The sequence below is a fragment of the Hemitrygon akajei genome, unplaced genomic scaffold (assembly GCF_048418815.1).
Source record: "Hemitrygon akajei unplaced genomic scaffold, sHemAka1.3 Scf000057, whole genome shotgun sequence".
In the NCBI taxonomy this organism is placed as follows: Eukaryota; Metazoa; Chordata; class Chondrichthyes; order Myliobatiformes; family Dasyatidae; genus Hemitrygon; species Hemitrygon akajei.
Window position 1 is genome coordinate 938,613 of NW_027331943.1, and position 24,806 is coordinate 963,418.

Genomic DNA, 24,806 nt, shown 5'->3' on the forward strand with positions numbered 1-24,806 from the left:
ATCTCAACAAAGCCAAAATAATTACTTCAAACACGAGAAAGCCTGCAGATGCTGGAAATCCAAAGCAACAGACACAAAATGCCGGGTGAATTCAGCACAACAGGCAGTATCTACGGACAAGAGTAAACAGTCGACATTTTGGACCACAAGCCTTTTTTCATTCCCGAGGAGGAGGGGAAGAGATCTGAATAAAAAGATCAGGGAAGAGACAAAGGCGAGCTGGGAGGTGATAGGTGAAGTCAATTGTTGGGCAGGTCAAGGGCTGGAGAATATAGAACTGGAGTGTTGTCAATAAGAGAAAGGGAAGGAGGGGACCCCGGGGGAAGAGACAGAGGCGAGCTGGGAGGTGATAGGTGAAGTCAAGTGTTGTGCAGGTCAAGGGCTGGAGAATATAGAACTGGAATGTTGTCAATAGGAGAAAGGGAAGGAGGGGACCCAGGGGGAAGAGACAGAGGCGAGCTGGGAGGTGATAGGTGAAGTCAAGTGTTGGGCAGGTCAAGGGCTGGAGAATATAGAATTGGAGCATTGTCAATAGGAGAAAGGGAAGGAGGGGACCCAGGGGGAAGTAAAGAGCTGGTGAGCAGAAATGGAAGTTCAGAGTGGGGAATAGAGAAGTGGGTGGGGGCATTTGTTTACTGGAACGAGAATTCAATATTCATACAGTCAGGTTGGAGGGTACCCAGATAGAATACATCCTGCTCCTCCACCCTCTGGGTGGTCTCATTCTGGCACACGAGAAGGCTATCGGTCGAGACCTCTGAATGGGAATCCGAATGAAAATGTCTGACCACTGCGGAGTCCCCCTTGTGGTAGATGATACAGAGATGCTCGACAAAACGGTCTCCCAATTTATGGCGGGTCTCACCAGTGTAAATGTGACCGCATCGGGAGAACCGGACACAATAGATGACCCCAGCAGGTACGCAGGTGAAGTGTTGCCTCACCTGGAAGGACTGTTTTGTGTCTGAATGGAGGTGAGGGAGGGGATGTACGGGTAGGTGTAGCGCTTAGTCCGCTTGTGGGGCTAAGTGGCTGGAGGGAGATTAGTGAGGAGGAATGAATGAACAAGGGAATTGTGGAGGGAGTGATCCCTGTTGAAAGAACAGAGTGGGGTGGTGTTTAGTTGTAAGATCTCTTTGGAGATGGTGGAAGTTGCAGGGGCTGAAGGCGTGGTAGACAAGGACAAGAGGAACTCTATCACTAGGAGGGCGGTGGGAAGGGGTGTACACGGACGTACTAGAAATGGAGGTGATGCGGGTGAGAACAGCATCCATAGTGGGATCAAGTTCGGCGGATGCAAGAAAACTGAGAAGAATGAAGAATATCTTAAAGATGATAGGTTGGGAAGAGGTATGGTCGAGATTATCATGGGAATCAGGAGGTTTATAATAGAAGTAGATTCACAATCTGTCTCCAGAGATGGAGACAGAGAGAGAGAGATCATGAAAGGGCACGAAGATGTGAGAGATGGACCAACTTATACCAAATAGCTCTTACAATAAGTTCACTGTACCTTTGACTTCTCTCCCTACCCACTGCACCTCAGTCCCTCACCATTTAAACACACTCAGTGTTTCCGTTTCTCTGACAGAACTCGGTGATCTCCCGTTTCCCACATTGGGCTCCAGCTGACCTGTTGTTCCCACTCACTCCTTTTGCCTCCGTTACCCCGAACTTCTCAATAGCAGGCACAGACCATAGAACAGTACAGCACCGGAACAGGCCATTCGGCCCACAATGTTGTGCCAAACCAATTATATTTGTAATCAACTGTCCAACTAAACTAATTCATCCTGCCTACACAATTCCCACAATCATTCCATTTCCCTCACGTTCACGTGCCCACCTAAATATCTCTTACAAGTTCCCATTATATCGGCCTCTGGCACCATCCTAGGCAGGACCTTCCAGCTACACCACGTTCTGTGGGAAACAAAACTTGTCTCTCACACCTCCGATGAAACAACACGACCTCATTTTAAATGCATGACGTCCGGCATTAGACATTTCAACTCTGGGAGAAAGATATTGTCTATCTACTCTCCCTTTGCCTGTCATAATCTTACAAACGTCCATCAAGTCTCAGCCCAGCCTGCACTGCTCTAGAGAGGCAACCCAAGTTGTGATCCAAGGTTCCTGGGAAATGGACTTGTGTAGAACACTCAATTAAAATTAATTCACCCAGAGAGTGGTGGATATGTGGAATGCTCTGCCCCAGAAGGCAGTGGAGGCCAAGTCTCTGGGTGCTTCCAAGAGAGAGTAAGATAGAGCTCTTATAGATAGCGGGGTCAAGGGATATGAGGAGAGGGCAGAAACGGGGTACTAATTGTGTATGATCAGCAATGATCACAGTGAATGGCGGTGCTGGCTCGAAGGGCCGAATGCCCTACTCCTGCACCTACTGTCTATTGTCTATTGAGACGCTGCTGGGCTTTCTTTGCTATGGAGCTGGTGTTGAGGGACCTGGTGAGATTCTCCACCAGGTGAACACCAAGAAATTTGGTGCTCTTACCGATCTCTACCGAGGAGCCGTCGATGTTTAGCGGGGAGTGGTCGCTCTGTGCTCTCCTGAAGTCAACAACCATCTATTTTGTTTTGTTCACATTCAGAGACAGGTTGTTGGCTCTGCACCAGTCCGTTAGCCGCTGCACCTCTACTCTGTATGCTGACTCGTCGTTCTTGCTGATGAGACCCGCCACGGTCCCCATAACATCTTGTCCCCATCGGATCCACCCAGACCTCAGCATTTCATCGAGGTTTCTGTTCCCAGAGTCACCACTCTTCCATTGAGAACAGGCCCAGAGACACCAAATGCCCCAAACGTTTAATTCCCGAATCACTCTTGTGAACCTTGTAAACAGCAACTCTAACGAGCACATTTTCATGTATAACAGACAATTTGGTGGCAGGATAATTCATTGAGAAAACCTCAGCCTGCACCACTCTATAGAAACAACCCAAGTTTTACAATGAAATGATCCACGTTTCCTGGGGAATGGACTTGCGTAGAACACTCAATTTAAATTAATTCCCCTACAGTATAGTGTTTGCACAACCTCTCGTTGCTCATGCCCGACAACCTGTATCCAACCACCCGACTAGAAACCTGCTTTACTGCAGAAAGAGGAACATCCAGCCTCATCTGTAGAATCACAAACCTGGGCCAAAGCCAAACCCCGACACTGCCAGTTCCATAATCCTGGAGTCCCCATCCCAGGATTTTAGCCTAAGCTCCAACATTCGGAAGACTCTTTCCTGCCGGTAATATTCTGCAGTGTCTCAGCTATTCCCAGTTCTAAAATTAACACCCCCCACCTCACTCCAAACAGAACGTGAAACTGATCAACTTGTACAACAAGCTGGAGGAACTCAGCAGGGCGGGCAACATCCATGGAAACGAGCAGTCAACGTTTCGAGCCGAGACCATTCGTCGTGAGAGATAAAAAAGTTGAACACTCTTTGCAGCTCTGCTGGGCTGTTACCCTGGTGATGGAGAAGCGGCTCAGCAGAACTAACTGAAAATGTGAAATAAGGTACTCAACCTCACATGCTCTGTGTTTCATTATGACAAAGATGAATACTGAGCTCTCAGCCATTTTGCAATGGAGAAGCTAAAATTTCAGTGGCGGTTTTAACCCTGTCCCGAGGTGCCTCCAGTACATCTGCTGGTCGTTCCATCTCTGAACTTCCAGTAGTGCAGAAGCTGTTACAAAATCAAAACAGGTTCTTGAATGCGGCCTCTCTGCACTATTTCATGTCCACTATAGGATATTTATAAAAGGCATCACACAAGATATTGTGGTGATAACTGTGAAATTTCGTTCTTTGTTCAATTAAGTGGTTAAAAATTCCGTCATATTCTTGTGTCTGCAAGTAACTTATAACTACGATCAACCCCGGGTATTAATATGCGATATTCAGATCCTGCGACCGGACAGAATGATGAACGAGAAGGTCCTCAGATAAAATTTAATGGGTTGAGATGGTAACCTCAGATTGTTGAAAACATCCGGATCAAGTCGCTTTTATTCTCATTTCTACAATAACCGCTGGTACAGTGCACAGTAAAAACGAAACAACATTCCTTCAAGACCCTGGTGCTACATGAAACGGCAGAAATCTACACTGGACTACCTGAAACAACACAAAACTGCAATGGACTTCAGACCTACACTGGAATACATAACGTGCACAAAACAGAGCAAGCCAGTACAATAATTAATTAACAAGACAACAGGAACAGTAGAGGACAAATTACAATATAATAATAAATGATGTAAATGTAAATGTAAGCCATGTTTTAGCAGGAATTGAAAAAGCAATGAGCAATTGCAAAGGCAGTGTGTGTGTGTGTGTGTGTGTGTGTGTGTGTGTGTGTGTGTGTGTGTGTGTGTGTGAGAGAGAGAGAGAGAGAGAGAGAGAGTGTCTATGTGTGTGTCTGTGTGTGTGACTCTGTGTGTGTCTGTGTGTGTGTGACTGTGTGTGTGAGAGAGAGTGTCTGTGTGTCTGTGTGTGTGCCCGTGTGTGTGTCTCTGTGTGTGTCTGTGTGTGTGTGTGTGTGGCTGTGTGTGAGAGAGAGTGTCTGTGTGTCTGTGTGTGTGCCCATGTGTGTGTCTGTGTGTGTGTGAGTGTCTGTGTGTGTCTGCGTGTGTGTCTGTGTGTGTGAGAGAGAGTCTGTGTGTGTGTTTCTGTGTGTGTCTGTGTGTGTTTGTGTGTGTGTGTGACTGTGTGCGTGAGAGAGAGTGTCTGTGTGTCTGTGAGTGTGTCCGTGTGCGTGTCTGTGTGCCTGTGTATGTGTGTGTGTGTGTTGTGTGTGAGTGTCTGTGTGTGTGTCTGCGTGTGTGTCTGTGTGTGTGAGAGTGTCTGTGTGTGTGTTTCTGTGTGTGTCTGTGTGTGAGACTGTGTGTGTTTGTGTGTGTGTTTGTGCGTGTGTGTGTGTCTGCGTGTGTGTCTGTGTGTCTCTGTGTGTGTGTGTGTGTGTGTCTGTCTGTGAGACTGTGTGTGTGTGAGTGAGAGAGTGTCTGTGTGTGTGTGTGTGTGTGTGTGTGAATGTCTGCGTGTGTGTCTGTGTGTCTGAGAGTGTCTGCGTGTGAGACTCTGAGTGTGTGTGTGTGTTTGTGTGTATGTGTGTGTGAGGGTGTTTGTGTGTGAGTCTGTGTGTTTCTGTGTGTGAGACTGTGTGTGTGTGTGTTTGTGTGTGTCTGTGTATGTGTGTGTGTGTCTGTGTGTGTGTCTCTGTGTGTGTCTGTGTGTCTGCGTGTGTGTGTGTGTGTGTTTCTGTGTGTGTCTGTGTGTGTGTGTGTGTGTGTGTGTGTGTGTGTGTGTGTGTGTGTGTGTGAGAGCCTGTGTGTGTGTGTGTGTGTATAGGTTGGCATCAGACTAGACTCTGGGAATTGAGGAGTCTAACGGCTTGTGGGAAGAAATTGTTACATAGTCTGGTCGTGAGAGCCTGAATGCTTCGGTGCCTTATTGCAAATAGCAGGACGGAGAAGAGTTTGTATAAGGGGTGCGTGGGGTCCTTCACAATGCTGTTAGATTTGCGGATGCACCGTGTGGTGTAAATGTCCGTGATGGCGGGAAGAGTGACCCCGATGATCTTCTCAGCTGTCCCCACTATCCGCTGCAGGGTCTTGCTATCCGAGATGGTGCAATTTCCGAAACAGGCAGTGATGCAGCTTCTCAGGATGCTCTCAATGCAACCCCTGTAGAATGTGATGAAGATGTGGGGTGGGAGATGGACTTTCCTCAGCCTTCGCAGAAAGTAGAGACGATTCTGGGCTTTCTTTGCTATGGAGCTGGTGTTGAGGGACCAGGTGAGATTCTCCACCAGGTGAATACCAAGGAATTTGGTGCTCTTAACTATCTCTACGGAGAAGCCGTCGACGTTCAGCGGGGAGTTGTCGCTCTGTGCTCTCCTGAAGTCAACAGCCATCTATTTTGTTTTGTTCACATTCAGAGACAGGTTGTTGGCTCTGCACCAGTCCGTTAGCCACTGCACCTCTGCTCTGTATGCTGATTCGCCGTTCTTAGAAATGAAACCCGCCACGGTCTCCATAACACCTTGTCCCCATCGGATCCACCCAGACCTCAGCATTTCATCGAGGTTTCTGTTCCCAGAGTCACCACTCTTCCATTGAGAACAGGCCCAGAGACACCAAATGCCCCAAACGTTTCATTCCCTAATCACACTTGTGAACCTTGTAAACAACAACTCTAACGAGCACATTTTCATGTATAACAGACAATTTGGTGGCAGGATAATTCATTGAGAAAACCTCAGCCTGCACCACTCTATAGAAACAACCCAAGTTTTTCATTGAAATTGTCCAAGCTTCCTGGGGAATGGACTTGTGTAGAACACCCAATTTAAATGAATTCCCCTACAGCACAGAGTCTGTTCAACCTTTCATCATAACTCATGTTCTACAACCTCTATCCGACAACCCGACCGGAATCCTGCTTTACTGCAGAAGGAGGAACATTCAGCCTCATCTGCAGAAGCACAAACCTGGGCCAGAGCCAAACCCTAACACTACCAGTCCCATAATTCTGGAGCCCCATTCCAGGATTATAGCCCAAGCACCAGCACTCCCAGGACTCTTTCTTGTCGGTAAGGTGCTGCAGTGTCTTGTCTATTTCCAGTTTTAAAGTTAACAATCCCTCATCCCAGACAGAACTGGAGCCTGATGATGCTTTCAATGGTCAGGGAACCAGGCTGTGTGTCACCTGCTCTGGTGGGCTGTTACCCTGGTGTGGAGAAGCCGCTCAGCAGAACTGAAAATATGAAATAAGGAACTCAACCTCACATGCTCTGGGTTTCATTATGACAAAGATGAATACTGAGCTCTCAGCCATTTTGCAATGGAGAAGCTAAAATTTCAGTGGCTGTTTTAACCCTGTCCCGAGGTGCCTCCAGTACATCTGCTGGTCGTTCCATCTCTGAACTTCCAGTAGTGCAGAAGCTGTTAGAAAATCAAAACAGGTTGCTGGATGTTGCCTGTCGGCTCTAACTGTCCACTTTGGGCTATTTACAAAAGGCATCACACAATACATTGTGGTGATAATCATGAATTTCACTCTTTTTCCCATTAAGTGGTTAAATATTCCGTTATATTCTTGTGTCTGCAAGTAACTTATAATTACGATCAACCCCCGGCATTGATACAGGTGCAATTCAGATCCTCCTACCGACAGAATGATGGAAGGGGAGGTCCCCAGATACAATTGAATGGGTTCAGATGGTGACCTCAGATCCTAGACTCTCCTTCTGTTGGACGCATCTTGTCCCAATCCAATCTACCCAGACCGCAGGATTGCATTGAGGTTGCTGTTCCCAGAGTCACCGCCCTTCCATTGAGCACAGGCCCAGAGACACTAAAAGCCCCTCCTACACCATTTTTTTTCCATTCCAGAATCACTCATGAACTTTGTAAACAACAACTGTATTGTGCACATCTCCATGGATAACAGACAGTTTGGTGGCAGGATAATTCATTGAGAAAACGTGTGGTTTTCTCACCGCCCCAATAACTGTCACAACATTTCTCATGAGGATCAGCGTTCTCATCTACCAATGGAGCCGAAAGAGATGGGGAGATTTTTAATAACTTCTCTGTGTCTATATTTACCTGAGAGTCGGGCCATGGATTGCACACAAATTGCACAACAGGTGCTTGCTGTGTTGACATGAATTAGGATGGATGAATACCCAATGCCTGACAAGGTGTCCCTCGGATCTTGCAGCAGGTTAGTGTAGAAACTGCAGTAGCCCTGGCAGACAAAGGTTTCAAAGGTGCATTTAATGTCAGAGAAATATATATAATATACATCCTGAAATTGCTGTTATTTAAGGAACTGAGTTACAGGGGTTCCCAAACTTCTTTATACCATGGATCCCTGACATTATCCGTGGGGTCCGTTGGGAACCCCTGCTAGATGTATGCAAACTATGATGGTATAAATAGGGAGAAGGCATGTTGGCATTCATCCCTTAGGTTGGTTGCATGGGTTTAGGGTGAAAATTGAACTATTTAAGGGGAATCTGAGGGAAACTGCTTCACTCAGAGAGTGGAATGCGGAATCTGGCGATCTGCGGAGCGTTTCCTGTATTTCCTCCTTCTTGTTTTAAATTTCCTACAACTGTAGATTTATTCTCTTCATTTTATTGCGCAGATTGTAACTGATTGCAAAATGTCAGCAACACCCCAAGCTGTGTAAATGCCACCCCATCCCACCGGTTTGTTAGTTCTGAGTCCATTCCGGACCTGGTGTAATACATTCCGTACAGTCAATGCTCACGGCATCTTTTCCTCTCACTACCACTCTGTTACCCTTGCTCTGCGATGACCGCAGAGCCATAAATATGTTTAACACTTCCTGCAGCTCTGGTGGGCTGTTACCCTGGAAACGGAGGAAGTGGCATTCCAAACGTAACCGAAAAGGGAATTAAGAAACTCTACATCATTTGCTGTGAGTGCCATTGTGACACATATTAGCACTGCAGCCATTTTGAAATGAAGAATCTAAAATCGTGAAGGCTGCATTCAACGATACCTCACGCTATATTCAATTTATCCTCTAGTAGTTCTGGCTAACAAAAAAAAAATCACACTCTGCCATAAATATACTCAATGAGATTCTTAGCCATCATCTGTTGTAACAAACTCGACAGACCGACCTTTCTTAGGCTGAAAAAGTTTCTCTCATCTCAGTTTTAAAGGGAAGCTGCTTTATTCCGAGGCTGTGCTCTCAGACCCCAGACTCTCTGTCTGATGGAAACATCCTGTCCACGTCCACTGTATCCAGGCTGTTCAGCACTCTGTAGGTTTAAATAAGTTCCCGTCCACCTCTATACTTCTGAACTCCATAGAGTACAGGCCCAGAGTCATCAATTGCTTGTCATACATAAACCCTCTCATTCCTGAGATTACCCTTGTGAGCAACAGCTGTAATGGACACATTTCAGTAAAAACAGGGAATGTGGTACCAGGATTATTTACAGGGGAAAACTAAGGTTTCTTTACTGTTCTCCTAGCAGTCACAAAACATGCGCTTGTGCACAGGTCCACTTCAAGAGGTACTAAGTTAGCGATTTGGTTTCACAACCGTACGTCAGAATGATTTCAACAATTTCCCATTTTTAGTCTAGATTTCCCGCATTTTCAGGTTCTTCCTGTTTTCCACCTACTGAGAGGCAGAGGACAGTGTGGGGGGTGGGGGGTGAATTTCCAAAGACAATTTGAACACCAAATTCACGGGTCTATTTCTGTTGCAGACACGGAACAGCCCATTTACTTTCAGCCTCTATCTGAGAGGGATGGAATGGGAACACATCCTCTCCCCAGATTAGCAGTCATTAATTCCAAAGGAACTCCAGAAACAAACATCTGAGCTTAGAAAATAAATACTGGCTCAACACCTCAAAACCCCTGAGCAGCTTCATCCCCGGGTGCATTGTACTTGGACCCAACCTCACAGGGTCACACAGCTGAATCTGCTACTCACCGACCCCGGAAACCTGTTCGCCCCAACAGACAGGATCTCCCGGTTGCCACCCACTTCGACTCTGCTTCAAATTCCCATTCGGATATGTCCATACATGGTCTCCTCTACTGGCATGATGAGGCCAAACTCAGGTTGAAGGAGCAATTCCTCATATACCTTCTGGGTAGTCTCCAGCCCCTTGGTATGAATATCGAATTCTCCAACTTCCGGTAATTCCCTCCCTCCCTCCTCCCTCTTCCACTTTCACTCTGCCTCCTCTTCCAGCTCCCTATCACCTCTCTCATAACTCTGCCTTCTTCTGCTACCCATAGTGCTTTCCCCTTACATTCCTTCTTCACCTTTCCTGCCTATCCCCTCTCTGCTTCCCCCCCCCCCCACCCCTTGATCTTTCCTCTGATTAGTTTTTCACCTGGTACCTTCCAGCCTTATCCTTCCCACCCTCTCCCCACCTTCTTTATAGGGCCCCTGCCCCTCCCTCTTCAGTCCTGACGAAGGGTCTCGGCCCGAAGAGTTGACTGCTCGTTTCCAAGGATGCTGCCCGACCTGCTGAGTTCCTCCAGCGTGTTGTACGTGTTGATTGGACCACAGCATCTGCAGTGTACTTTGTGTTTACTATCCGGAAACCTCAGACATCTTCCCCGCATCTCACAGCGAGTGGTGTACATAGAACACAGAAAACCTACAACACAATACATGCCCTTCGGCCCACAATGCTGTGACGAACTTGTACTTATTTTATAAATTACCTAGAGTTATCCATAGCCCTCTATGTTCCAAAGCTCCATGCACCTATCCACAGACCCTTAAAAGTCCCTATCGTATCCATCTTCACCACCGTCTCCGGCAGCCCATTCCATGCACTCACCACTCTCTGAGTAAAGATATTACCCCTGACATCTTCTCTGTACCTACTTCCCAGCACCTTAAAACTGTGCCTTCTGGTGTTATCCATTTCAGCCCTGTGAACCCACCCTGTTTCTGACTACCCACCCTGTGATCTGACTACCCACACGATCAATGCCTCTCATCGTCTTATACAACTCTATCAGATCACCTCTCATCCTCCGTCGCTCCAAAGAGAAAAGGCCGAGTTCACTCAACGTATTCTCATAAGGCATGCTCCCCAATCCAGACAACATCCGTGTAAGTCTTCTTTGCACCCACTCTGGTTTCCACATCCTTCCTGTACTGATTACCGACCAGAATTAAGCACACTACTCCAAATGTGGTCTGACCAGGGTCCTATATTGTTGAAACGTTACCTCTCGGCTCCTAAACTCAGTCCTACGGTTGATGAAGGCCAATGAAGGCCTTTTTAACCACAGAGTCAAGATTCGAGCAGCTGTGTAGCAGCTTTAAGTATCCCATGTACTCGGACACCTAGATCCCTCTGATCCTCCACACTGCCAAGAGCCTTACCATTAATTCTATATTCTGCCATCATATTTGACTACCAAAATGAACCACCTCAAACCTATCTGGTTTGAACTTCATCTGCCACCTTTCAGCCCAGTTTTGCATCTTATCGATATCCCGCTGTGACGTCTGACAGTCCTCCACACCATCCACAACATCCCCAACCGTGTCCTCAGCAAATTTACTAACCCATCCCTCCACTTTCTTATTCAGGTCATTTATAAAATTCACGAAGAACAGTGGTCCCAGAACAGATTCCTGAGACCCACCACTGGTCACCGACCTCCATGAAGAATATGACCCGTCTAAAACCACTCTTTGCCTTCTGTGGACAAGCTAGTTGGATCCACAAAGCAGTGTCCCCTTGTAACCCATGCCACCTTACTTTCTGAATAAGCCTTGTATGCGGTACCTTATCAAATGCCTTGCTGAAATCCTTATACACTGCATCTATGGCTCTATCCTCATGTGTTTAGTCACATTGTCAAAAATTCAGTCAGTCTCACAAGGCACGAACTGCTTTTGACAACGTAATGTTGACTATTCCTAATCATATTATAACTCTCCAAATGTTCATAAATCCTGCCTCTCAAGATTTTCTCCGTCAACTTAACAACCACTGAAGTAAAGCTCACTAGCCTACAATTTCCTGGGCTATCTCTACTCCATTTCCTGAATAACAGAACAATATCCGCAACCCTCCCATCATCCGGAATCTCTGTTCCCATTGATGATGCAAAAATCATCGCCAGAGGCTCAGCAATCTCCTTCCTCGCCTCCTACAGTAGCCTGGGGTAAATCCCGTCCGGTCCCGGCGAATTACCCAGCTTGATGCTTTCCAAATGCTCCAGCACATCCTCTTTCTTAATATCCAAATGCTCAAGCTTTTCAGTCAGCTGTAAGTCATCCCTACAATCGTCAAGATCCTTTTCTGTAGAGAATACTGAAGGAAAATATTCATTAAGTACCTCTGCAATCTCCTCCGGTTCCAGCCACATTTTTCTACTGTTACACTTGATTGGTCCAAGCCTCTCACGTCTTATCCTTTTGCTCTTCACAAATTTGTAGAATGCCTTGGGGTTTTCTTTCAACCAAACCGCCAAGGCCTTCTCATGGCCCCTTCTGGTCCTACTAATTTCATTCTTCTGCTCTTTCCTGCTACTCTTATATTATTCTAGATCACTATTAATACCACATTTTTGAACCTTTCGTAAGCATTTCTTTTCTTCTTGATTAAATTTTCAACAGACATTGTACACCACAGTTCCTGTACCCTACCATCTTTCCCTGGTGGTGTGAGTCCTGAGGCTCCTGTACCTCCTTCCTGATGGTTGAGGTGTAATAACTGTCCCTGAACCTGTTGGTGTGATTCCTGAGGATCCCATACCTTCTTCCCGATGGCTGCGGGGTGTAGTAACTGTCCCTGAACCTGGTGGTGTGGGGCCTGAGGCTCCTGTACCTTCTTCCTGAACATTTGCCACTTTTCGGCCGTCCATTTCCCTGAGAACATCTGTTCCCATTTTATGCTTCCAAAATCCTGCCTGATAGACTCACATTTCCCCTTACTCTAACTGAACGCTTTCATAATTTGTCTATTCCTATCCCTCTCCAATGTTATGGTAAAGGAGATAGAATTGTGATCACTATCTCCAAAATGCTCTCCCACTGAGAGATCTGACACCTGACCAGGTTCATTTCCCAATATCAGATCAAGAACAGCCTCTCTTCCTGTAGGCTTATCTACGTTTGTACATATTGTATCAAAAAACCTTCCTGAACACACCTAACAAACTCAACCCCATCTAAACCGCTTGCTCTAGGGAGCTGCCAATCAATATTTGGGAAATTAATATCTCGCAACACGATGACCCTGTTATTATTACACCATACCAGAATCTGTCTTCCTCTTTGCTCCTCGATGTCCTTGTTACTATTGGGTGGTCTATAAAAAAACACTCAACAGAGGTATAGGCCCTTTTCTCTTCCTAAATTCCACCCAGAGAGTCTCAGTGGACAATCGCTCCAAAGATATACGGTGTATCGGAAAGATAAGTTAGTAGGCAGAGGGAAGTGGTGTGGCCCTGTGTATAAGAAATAATATTAAATCATGTGAAAGGGATAACATAGGATCGGAAGTTCTAGAGTCTGTATGAGTTGAATTAAGAAATGGCGAGTGTGAAAGGACCCTAATGACAATTTTATACTGGCCTCGAAACAGCAGCAGTAATGAATAGAAAAATAGTAAGGGATAGAAAAAGCGTGTCAGTAGGGCAATGTTATGATAATCGTTGGAGATTTTAACATGAAAGTGGATTGGGAATACCAGGCTAGTGCAAGAAAGAGAATTTGCAGAATGTTTAAGGGATGGCTTTTTAGAACAGTTTGTTGTTGAGCCCACTGGGGCATCGGCTGTGTTGTATTGGGAGTTGTGCATTGATCCGGAGATGATAAGAGAGCTTGAGGTTAAGGGACCCTTAGGGAACAGTGATCTCAATATAATCGAGTTCTCTTTGAAATTTGAGAAGAAGAAACTGAATTCTAATGTATCGTTATTTCAGTGGAATGAGGCAAAGTACAATGGGATGAGCAGGGAACCGGCCAAGGTTGACGGGAAAGGGACAATAGCAGGAAGGACAGCGGAGCAGCAATGGCTGGAGATTCTGCGAAAAATGAGGTAAGTGCAAGACAGCGAGATTCCAAATAGGAAGATAATTTCGAATGGAAGGAGGACACTGCCGTGACTGACAAGTGAAGTCAGAGCCAATGTAAAAGCAAAACCGAGGCAATAGAAGGAAGTCGAAGCTAGTGATGGATAGAGTATTGGGAAGCTTTTAAAAACGTGCATAAGGAAACTAAGAAGGTAATTGGGAAAGAAGAGATGAATTATGAAAGGAACCTGGCGATTAATATCAAAGAAGCTACTAAGAGGTGTTTTTTAGTATATAAAGCTTAAAAGAGAGTTGAGGGTAGATATAAGAATAATAGAAAATGACGCCGGAGATATTGTAATCATAGACCAAGTGGAAGACATCTGGAGTATACCCAACATTTAAGAATGCCAGGGAAGCGGATTATGTGCAGTGAAAATTACGACTGAGCAAGTGCTCAGGAAGATTAATAGTCTGAATAGTCTGAGGGTGATGCCATGCACCCTTCGGTTCTGTGTGACCATTGCAGAAGGAAGAGCAGGAGCGAAGGGCTCGTGAGGTAATTGGCTGGGACAAATAAAAGGACGGGTAACTGAAGAGGAGCGGCCAGTGGTGTGAGTGGATCAGGGTAGGAGTGGAGCTTTGAGGCTTCGACTCTAGAGGCTTCGGCAAGCAGAGGCTGAGGACGAGTTTGCTCCCAGTGAGGTAAGGCCGGGTAAGTTTCTTTAATTAATTTAATTAACTTCGGAGTAGGTAATGGAGGCAGCAGTTAGGGCATTGGAGTGCTCCGTTTGCAGTCTGTGGGAAGTCAGGGCGAGCACTGTTGTCCCTGATGACCACACCTGCAAAAGGTGCATCCAGCTGCAGCTCCTGACAAACCGAATTAGGGAACTGGAGCTGGAGCTGGATGAACGTCGGATCATTCGGGAGGCAGAGGCAGAAATAGACAGGAGTTTCAGGGAGATAGTTACCCCTAAGAGTCAGGAGGCCGGTAGCTGGCTGACTGTCAGGAGAGGGAAGGGGAATAGACAGGAAGAGCAGAGCACTCCTGTGGCCATTCCCATCAACAATAAGAATACCGTTTTGGATACAATTGGTGGGGCCGACCTACCGGGGACAAGTTGTAGTGGTCGCGTCTCTGGCACCGAGAATGGACACTCTGCTCAGAAGGGAAGGAAGGAAAAGAGGAGAGCAGTAGTGATAGGGGATTCGATAGTTAGGGGGACAAAGAAAAGGTTCTGTTGGAGAGATCGAGATTCTAGGATGGCCTGTTGCATCCCTGGTGCCGGGGTCTGCGCTATCTCCGATCGAGTTCTCGGTATGCTCAGGAGGGAGGGTATGCAGTCAGATGTCGTGGTCCATGTAGGAACATATGATGTGGATAGGAAGAAGGAAGAGGTCCTGCAAAGAGGTTAAAGAGTTAGGTGCAAAGTTGAAGGACAGAATCTCCAGGGATGCAATCTCAGGATTTCTCCCCGTGCCACGTGCTAGTGAAGTTAGAAATAGGAAGATAATGCAGCTAAATACGTGGCTAAGGAGATGGTGCAGGTGGGAGGGCTTCATATTTCTGGACAATAGGGCTTTGCTCCAAAGAAGGTTGACCTGTTCCGACGGGACGAGTTGCACATGAACTTGAGGGGAACTAACATCCTTGTGGGTAGGTTAGCTAATGCTGCTCCGTGGGGTTTAAACTTGATTTGCAGAGGGATAGGAAGCAGAGTGTTAGAGCTGGTGGTGAGGTGCGGGAGGATAAGGGTCATGCGAGGACTGCGTGTGTGGGTTGAAATCAAAGGTTTGTATGTGATAGAAATGTTCTCAGGTGCCAAACTGAAGAGACTGGGGAAGAGGCGTCTGGCCCTCAAATAGAGAAAGACAGAGCAGCAGAAGTAGTGCATGGAGTAAAGCCAGATCTAACATATAAAGAGGCTTTGAGGAACGAGAAGCAGAATAAAGGGTCTAAACGTAGTAAGGTAGAAGTGCTAAAGTGTGTGTACTTCAATGCAAGAAGCATCAGGAACAAAGGTGATGAACTGAGAGCTTGGATACATTCATGGAGTTATAATGTAGTGGCTATTACAGAGACCTGGCTGGCACCAGAGCAGGAATGGATTATAAATATTTCTAGATTTCAGTGCTTTAAAAGGGATAAAGTGGGGGGGGGGTGAAGGGGTGGAGGGGTGGCATTACTGGGTCAGGGATACTATTACAGCTACAGGAAGGGTAGGTAATGTAGCAGGATCCTTTTGAGTCAGTATGGGTGGGAGTCTGGAACAGGAAGGGAGCAGTTAATCTATTGGGAATATTGTGTAGGCCCCCTGGTAGGAGCAGATTGGGAGGCAGATTTTGGAAAGGTGCAAAAGTAATAGGGTTGTTATCATCGGTGAATTTAACTTCCCTAATATTGACTGGCACCTGATTAGTTCCAAGGGTTTAGACGGGGCAGAGTTTGTTAAGTGTGTCCAGGACGGATTCCTGTCACAGTATTTTGACAGGCCGACTAGGGGGAATGCCATACTAGATCTAGTATTAGGTAACGAACCGGGTCAGGTCACAGATTTCGCAGTGGGTGAGCATCTGGGGGACAGTGATCACCGCTCACTGACTTTTAGCATTATCATGGAAAAGGATAGAATCAGAGAGGACAGGAAACTTTTTAATTGGGGAAGGGCAAATTGTGAGGCTATAAGGCTAGAACTTACGTTTGCGAATTGTGATGATGTTTTTTTTTTGCAGCGAATTGTACTATGGGCATGTGGTCAATGTTTGAGTATCTCTTGCAGGATGTTAGGGATAAATTTGTCTCGGTGAGGAAAATAAAGAATGGTAGGATGAAGTGAGGTGGATAATCTAGTCAGGTGGAAGGTTTAGGAAGCAAGGATAAGAGGAATATGTTTTTATTAACGGCATCGATGTGGGGGTAGAAGGGTGGGTTTCCAAGTTTTCAGCAGACAAAAAGGTTGGTCGTCTTGTGAAGGTTGAACAAGATGTTTGATATATATCATTGAGGTGGTGGGATACAGGCTGGACAGAGGTTGAACAAGATGGTAGATATATATCACTGAGGTGGTGGGATACAGGCTGGACAGAGGTTGAACAAGATGGTTATATATGTCATTGAGGTGGTGTGATACAGACTGGACAGAGGTTGAACAAGATGGTTGATATATATCATTGAGGTGGTGGGATACAGACTGGACAGAGATGACACAAAATGTTTGATATATATCATTAAGGTGGTGGGATACAGACTGGACAGAGGTTGAACTAGATGGTTGATATATGTCATTGAGGTGGTGGGATACAGACTGGACAGAGGTTGAACAAGATGGTTGATATATATCATTGAGGTGGTGGGATACAGACTGGACAGAGGTTGAACAAGATGGTTGATATATATCATTGAGGTGGTGGGATACAGACTGGACAGAGGTTGAACAAGATGGTTGATATATATCATTGAGGTGGCGGGATACAGTCTGGACAGAGGTTGAACAAGATGGTTGATATATATCATTGAGGTGGTGGGATACAGGCTGGACAGAGGTTGAACAAGATGGTTGATATATATCATTGAGGTGGTGGGATACAGTCTGGACAGAGGTTGAACAAGATGGTTGATATATATCATTGAGGTGGTGGGATACAGGCTGGACAGAGGTTGAACAAGATGGTTATATATGTCATTGAGGTGGTGTGATACAGACTGGACAGAGGCTGAACAAGATGGTTGATATATATCATTGAGGTGGTGGGATACAGACTGGACAGAGATGACACAAAATGTTTGATATATATCATTAAGGTGGTGGAATACAGACTGGACAAAGGTTGAACTAGATGGTTGATATATGTCATTGAGGTGGTGGGATACAGACTGGACAGAGGTTGAACAAGATGGTTGATATATATCATTGAGGTGGTGGGATACAGACTGGACAGAGGTTGAAGAAGATGGTTGATATATATCATTGAGGTGGTGGGATACAGACTGGACAGAGGTTGAAGAAGATGGTTGATATATATCATTGAGGTGGCGGGATACAGACTGGACAGAGGTTGAACAAGATGGTTGATATATATCATTGAGGTGGTGGGATACAGGCTGGACAGAGGTTGAACAAAATGGTTGATATATATCATTGAGGTGGTGGGATACAGACTGGGCAGGGTTTGAACAAGATGGTTGATATATATCATTGAGTTGGTGGGATACAGACTGGACAGCGGTTGAACAAGATGGTTGATATATATCATTGAGGTGGCGGGATACAGTCTGGACAGAGGTTGAACAAGATGGTTGATATATATCATTGAGGTGGTGGGATACAGTCTGGACAGAGGTTGAACAAGATGGTTATATATGTCATTGAGGTGGTGTGATACAGACTGGACAGAGGTTGAACAAGATGGTTGCTATATATCATTGAGGTGGTGGGATACAGACTGGACAGAGGTTGAAGAAGATGGTTGATATATATCATTGAGGTGGTGGGATACAGACTGGACAGAGGTTGAACAAGATGGTTGATATATATCATTGAGGTGGCGGGATACAGTCTGGACAGAGGTTGAACAAGATGGTTGATATATATCATTGAGGTGGTGGGATACAGGCTGGACAGAGGTTGAACAAGATGGTTGATATATATCATTGAGGTGGTGGGATACAAACTGGGCAGGGTTTGAACAAGATGGTTGATATATATCATTGAGGTGGTGGGATACAGACTGGATAGCGGTTGAACAAGATGGTTGATATATATCATTGAGGTGGCGGGATACAGTCTGGACAGAGGTTGAACAAGATGGTTGATATATATCATTGAGGTGGTGGGATACAGTCTGGACAGAGGTTGAACAAGATGGTTATATATGTCATTGAGGTGGTGTGATACAGACTGGACAGAGGTTGAACAAGATGGTTGATATATATCATTGAGGTGGTGGGATACTGACTGGACAGAGATGACACAAAATGTTTGATATATATCATTAAGGTGGTGGGATACAGACTGGACAGAGGTTGAACTAGATGGTTGATATATATCATTGAGGTTGTGGGATACAGACTGGACAGAGGTTGAACAAGATGGTTGATATATATCATTGAGGTGGTGGGATACAGACTGGACAGAGGTTGAAGAAGATGGTTGATATATATCATTGAGGTGGTGGGATACAGACTGGACAGAGGTTGAAGAAGATGGTTGATATATATCATTGAGGTGATGGGATACAGACTGGGCAGAGTTTGAACAAGATGGTTGATATATATCATTGAGGTGGTGGGATACAGACTGGACTGATGTTGAACAAGATGGTTGATATATATCATTGAGGTGGTGGGATACGGACTGGACAGAGTTTGAACAAGATGGTTGATATATATCATTGAGTTGGTGGGATACAGACTGGGCAGGGTTTGAACAAGATGGTCGATATATATCATTGAGGTGGTGGGATACAGACTGGATAGAGGTTGAACAAGATGGTTGATATATATCACTGAGGTGGCGGGATACAGGCTGGACAGAGGTTGAACAAGATGGTTGATATATATCATTGAGTTGGTGGGATACAGACTGGACAGAGGTTGAACAAGATGGTTGATATATATCATTGTGGTGGTGGGATACAGACTGGACAGAGGTTGAACAAGATGGTTGATATATATAATTGAGGTGGTGGGATACAGGCTGGACAGAGGTTGAACAAGATGGTTGATATATATCATTGAGGTGGTGGGATACAGGCTGGACAGAGGTTGAACAAGGTTATTGATATATATCATTGAAGTGATGGGATACAGGCTGTACAGAGGGTGAACAAAATCGGCATGGAATAAGCTGAATGAAACAGGTGTGAGAATGGATCAAGCTCAATCACAAGTTGTTCTCCAGCAATACACAGATATTGAATTTACAAGACCTTCTATTGCATGGAAAAGATTCTAAAATGACAGAGATTGAACTAACAATAGGAATTTTGGCATATAACCATTGTCCTTCACGAAATTTTATCAACCTACCATAGAAATTATCCCAACAGGATACTTTACGCGTTCGTTCTGCTACTACTTTACTCATGACTGCCAGGAACTGTGGAGAGCTGTAGACATCGCGAAAGCCAGACTGCCCGCCATGAGCTGTGTATGAACTTCTTGTTGTATCAGTAAAGCAGGCAGAATAACCTCACGGTCCTGGCCATCCTCGCTTTCCACCTGAGACGAAGGTTACACACTCAGTGGAAAACACAAATCACCAGGCTCAAGGACGGCTTCCATTCTGCTGCTATAAGCAAACTGAATGCACCCCAGCTAGATAAGATGCACCTTAACCTCAAAATGTATCTTGCTATGAGCTTGCACCGTATGCCAATGTGCGCTTTGGTTTCTCTGAAACAATGATGCTTTGTTACACTCTGTAGCTCCACTTACCCTGTATCACCTCAATGTTCTGTTGTGCTCTATTGATCTGTATGGATGTTATGCAAAACAAGATTTTCATTGCACCTCAGGACATGATAAAAACAAACAGATTTCCCATTTTAATTGTGTGGAGATCGTGGACAGGTTGGGTCAAAATTTCGAAAATCAAAAAAACCTACTAAGCTGCAAAGAGACTTGGGAGTGCTGGTGCAGTTTTCCCGACAGGTTAATATACAGGCCGAGTCGGTGGTGAAGAAGGCAATTGCGATGTTTGAATTTATTTCAAGAGGACTATAATATAGAAAGAAGGATGTACTGTTGAGAATATATAGAGACCTGATAAGGCAACACTGAGAGTATTGTGCGCAGGTTTGGGCCCCTAACATGAGAAAGGATGTTTGAAATGGAGAGGGTTAAAAGGCAGTTCAGGAAAATTATTCCAGGTTTGATTCCAAAGAGCGTGTTCCCGTGATGTACTATTCTATGCTGTAAGTTATGTTCTATCTCCATTCGACCATACGATAAAGGAGCAGAATTAGGCCATTTGGCCCATCGAGTCTGCTCCGCACTTTCATCATGGCTGATCCAGTTTTCCTGACATTCCCAAGCTCCTGCCATCTTATCAAATCCTTCCATGCACTCACCAGTCAAGAGCCAATCAAACTCAGTCTTAAATATATATAAGGATTTGACCTACATAACTGCATGAGGCAAAAAAAAACTTCCACAGATTCAACATTCTCTGATAAAATAAATCCTTGCTCGCCATGTTCTAATAGGGGGCCTTCTATTCTGAAGTAGTGTCATCCGCTCGTAGAGTATCCCACCAGAGGAAACATCATCTCTACATCAACTCTATCAAAACTTTTCACCATTCGATATGTTTCAATAAAGTCACCACTGATTCTTCTGAATTTCAGTGAGTACTGGCCCAGAGCCATCAAACGCGGTTCACATGAGAAGCCATTCAATCTTCGAATCACTTTTGCGAACACCCTTTGAACGCTCTGCAGTTTCTCCACATTCCTTTCGAAGTTAAGAGGCCCAGACCTGCTCTGAATACTGCCTCACCAGTGCTTTATACAGATTCAACATCACATCATTGCTTTAATATTCTAGTCCTCTTGAGATGAATGCTAACATCGCATTTGTCTTCCTCACCACAGACTCAACCTGCAAATTAACCTTCAGGGAATCCTGCACAACGACCCACAAACCCCTTTGCACCTCAGTTTTCTTTTGTATTTAGAAAATAACTAACCCTTTCATTTCATCTACCATACACCTCGACACCGTATTCCATTTCCTTGCCCTGTTTCCTAACTGTGTAAGTCCTTCTGTAGACTTTCTAATTCCTCAAAACCGCATGCCCTCTACCTATCTTCATTCTGTCTGCAAACTTTGCAACAGAACCATCAATTCTATTGTCCAAATCATTAACATATGACGGAAAATAATCGGTCCCAACACAAACCCCAGTGGAAAATCACTGTCACTGGGACCAATACAGAAAGCTTCCTTTTGTTCCGACGCTTTGCCCCTTTCCAATCAACCACTGCTTTATCAATGTTAGAATCTTCCTTGTAATACCATGATCTCGTAGCTTTTTAAGCAACCTTACGTGTTGAAGCAAACAAAGACCTTCTGAAAATCCAAACACACAGCATCAACCGATTTCCCTTTGTCTATCCTGCTTGTTATTTCTTCAAAGAACTCCATCAGATTTGTCAGACAAGACTACGGCATATTTTCTGACGGGTCTCCAAGTACCCTGAGACCACATTCTGGGGTACACGCCATCAAATCCAGGTGACAGATCTAATTTCAGACCTTTCAGTTTCCCAAGAAACCTCTCTCTGGTTTTGGTTACTTCACACACTTGATGCCCCCTGAACTTCCAATATACTGCTAGTGACTTCCTCTATGAAGATCAGTTCAAAATACATCTTCAGTTCGTCCGCCATTCCTTGTCCCGCATTTACTACATCCCCAGTTTGCAGCGTTCTGATATCCCGTCGTGCCTGTCTTTTACAACTTACGTATCTGAAGAAACGTTTAGGAGCCTTTTTAATGTTATCGGCTCGATTACTTTGGTATACTACCTCTGATTTTTTAACAACTTTTGTTGCCTTTTGTTTGTTTTTACAACCTCACCCAACCTCCAACTTCCCACAAGTTGCTGCTCTGTTGACATCCCTGCGAGTGATTCTGGCCAATTCCCCTCTCCTGCCTCGGTAATTCCCTGTACACCACTGTAATGCGGGTACTTCTGTCATATCGATACGTCTGTCTTTAGCTTCTCCTTCTGGAGTTTCTATTTGACTCCCACTAACTGACTGTAGGGGACAGTGAGAGGGACTTTCCAAACACGGATTGAACACTGAACCCCGGTTATCTTTACTGCTGCAAACACGGAGCGGCCCATTAACTCACAGCCTCTCACTGTGAGGGAAGGAGTGGCAACTTATTCTGTTCTTTGCTTCCAAAGGAACTCCAGAACCAAACATCTGAGCACAGAGCATTAATACTAACGCATTACCTCATACTCCTGGGCAGCTTGAACGACGGGTCCATTATATATGTATCAAAACCTGTGTGCTGTCCCAGGACCCATCCTCACAGGGTCCCAACCCACCCCCAAGATGATCACACATCTTTCCCCTGTCTCACACAGTAATCAGAATTCCCCGCAACCCGTGACTATCTGTCCGAGACGTCTGCTTCATCGCGGAAGGAGGAATGTCCAGTGCCATCTGTAGAAGCAACAAGAACGGGCGAACACCAAACACTGGAATTTCCATGTTCCTGGACTCCTCATCCCAGGATGATAACGAATGGCCCAGCACTCCCAGAGCTCTTTTCTAACGCTATGTGTTGCAGTGTCTCAGCTGTTCACAGTTCAAACAAACAATAACACTCCTACACCAACCCATGACAGAACTGTAAAATGAGGAACCCGTTGTCTGGACGGGGATCGAGTTGACTTTCGTTCTGGGATTTACAAAATGGCCCCGGATACATTTCATCATGTCTCTGGGCATATTATTGATTATTATATTGTTGAGTGGAATCTACACCAAATCAGCTGGCCGCCTCTTTTCCCGTAGTGGAACATGAACAATATATCTCAATATTAAATGGTAATGATAGCCCTGGAAACAGAGATTTTTCTCTTTTTTTTTTGATTCGCAAATATTGACCGATTACAAGATGTTTGTGACATTCTAAAAAGATTTCCATGAATACAATCACAAGATTCATTAGTCATCTGTTCATTCCAGCATAGACATTATATATTCCATACAGTAAATGCATCCTCGAATCCACACTGGATCCTGTGGCCACTGAATTTCTGCTAAAGGGCTGTGTAGAGTGATCAAAATCTTCAACACTCCTTGAAGCTGTGGTGGGCTGTTTCCCTGGTGACTGAGGAAGAGGCCCACCAGAACTAAACGAAAAAGGAAGTTACATTCTCAACCTCACATGCTCTGAGTTCCCTTATGACCACAATGAATACTGAACACTCTGCCATTTTGTAATGGTTAAACTAAAATACCAGTTGCTGTTTTAACCCTTTCGAGGTGCAATAAATCTGCTGCCAGTTCCAGCTCTACACAACTTCAGCATTGTAGACACCGGCTATCGATCCAAGGGAAGTTTGGACCCGATGCGGGGCTGGGTGACGAAGGTAAAGTTCCCGGGATAAACCACAATGGATGAGTGCAGTCTCGGTATCACCGCCCCATCACGCTCCTAGGACCAGGGCAAGAGTGGCTGAGCGGCGGCTCATCTCAGTCGGTATGTTGTGAAGGTCCCACAACACAGACCGACCCCGGCGGGTTCTGTCCAGCAAGCGCAGGGAGGCCGCCAGATCGGAAGTTAACTGGGTGCATTACCTTACATCAGGCGTCCACACTCGGGACCAGCCTCAGTACTCACCGATGAGAACTTGTTTTCACGCCCGGACAGTGAACCCTTCCCCGGATTCCCGACTCTGGGGGTGATGGTTTTCTCCTAATCCGGATCCTACAGACGATCCGACGCCGCCGACCCGCTTCAACACAGAACTGAAGGAAATTCAGGACTGTAATTCATGTCATCAGAGCTGGGGGCGGAGCCTCGGAAACAAGGCAGATCTGCGGTAAAATGGGAGCGGGAAAAGAGCTCACGTGACTTACACATACATGTACGTCCATGAAATTTTGCAAAGATTTTGCAATTTTCACCGTTAGCTGAGATTCTAAAAACAAAACTTTCTTAAGAATTTACGAATATATCACAGATCTTGTAGCTATGTTTAGATTGTGACGAGATCTGAAGGATAATTCTAAAGTGGACTGTTCCTTTAAACGAGAGAGAGGGGGAGCGAACAGCTTGTGTGCTAAATCAGCAGCAGGGAGACAGAAAGTCTGTGAGTTGCCTTGGAAACTGAAAGGCGGAGCTTTATGATGGACAGCTCGTGTTCAGCACTTGGAGATATATACAAGGTCGTTGACTTTTTAATTAGACACACACCAGAGACACACAAGTCACACCACAGGAGAGACACGAATCCAGAGGCAAGGAGGACACTGGTGGGCTTTGTGTGCCCACGACAAGGGTGGGGTTTTTGCTCACAGTGTGGACAGAGGGGTGACCGGTGAGGAGCTATCGGTGTGTTTAACCGTGGTCTGGGGTTGATAACTCCACCACAGAAGATGGAATCCCCTTTCTGTGGTCAGAAGTTGGTGACATTAAATAAGTTTCGGGAACAGGAGGACGACGTGGAGGATCGGCATCGGCATTGGAAGATAAACCAACACTCTAACTCT

The 24,806-nt window shown here is 45.4% G+C and overlaps 1 protein-coding gene across 1 annotated transcript in view; it reads right to left on the reverse strand.

Annotated features, from left to right (window-relative positions):
* The window catches only part of LOC140721525 (NACHT, LRR and PYD domains-containing protein 3-like), a 94,708-nt gene extending 70,655 nt beyond the window's left edge, over positions 1 to 24,053 (reverse strand). Inside the window, exon 1 of the mRNA XM_073036339.1 lies at positions 23,935 to 24,053. The gene's annotated coding sequence lies outside the window, so the exon portion shown is untranslated. The remainder of the gene's footprint in view (positions 1 to 23,934) is intronic.
* Positions 24,054 to 24,806: the final 753 nt, after the last annotated feature.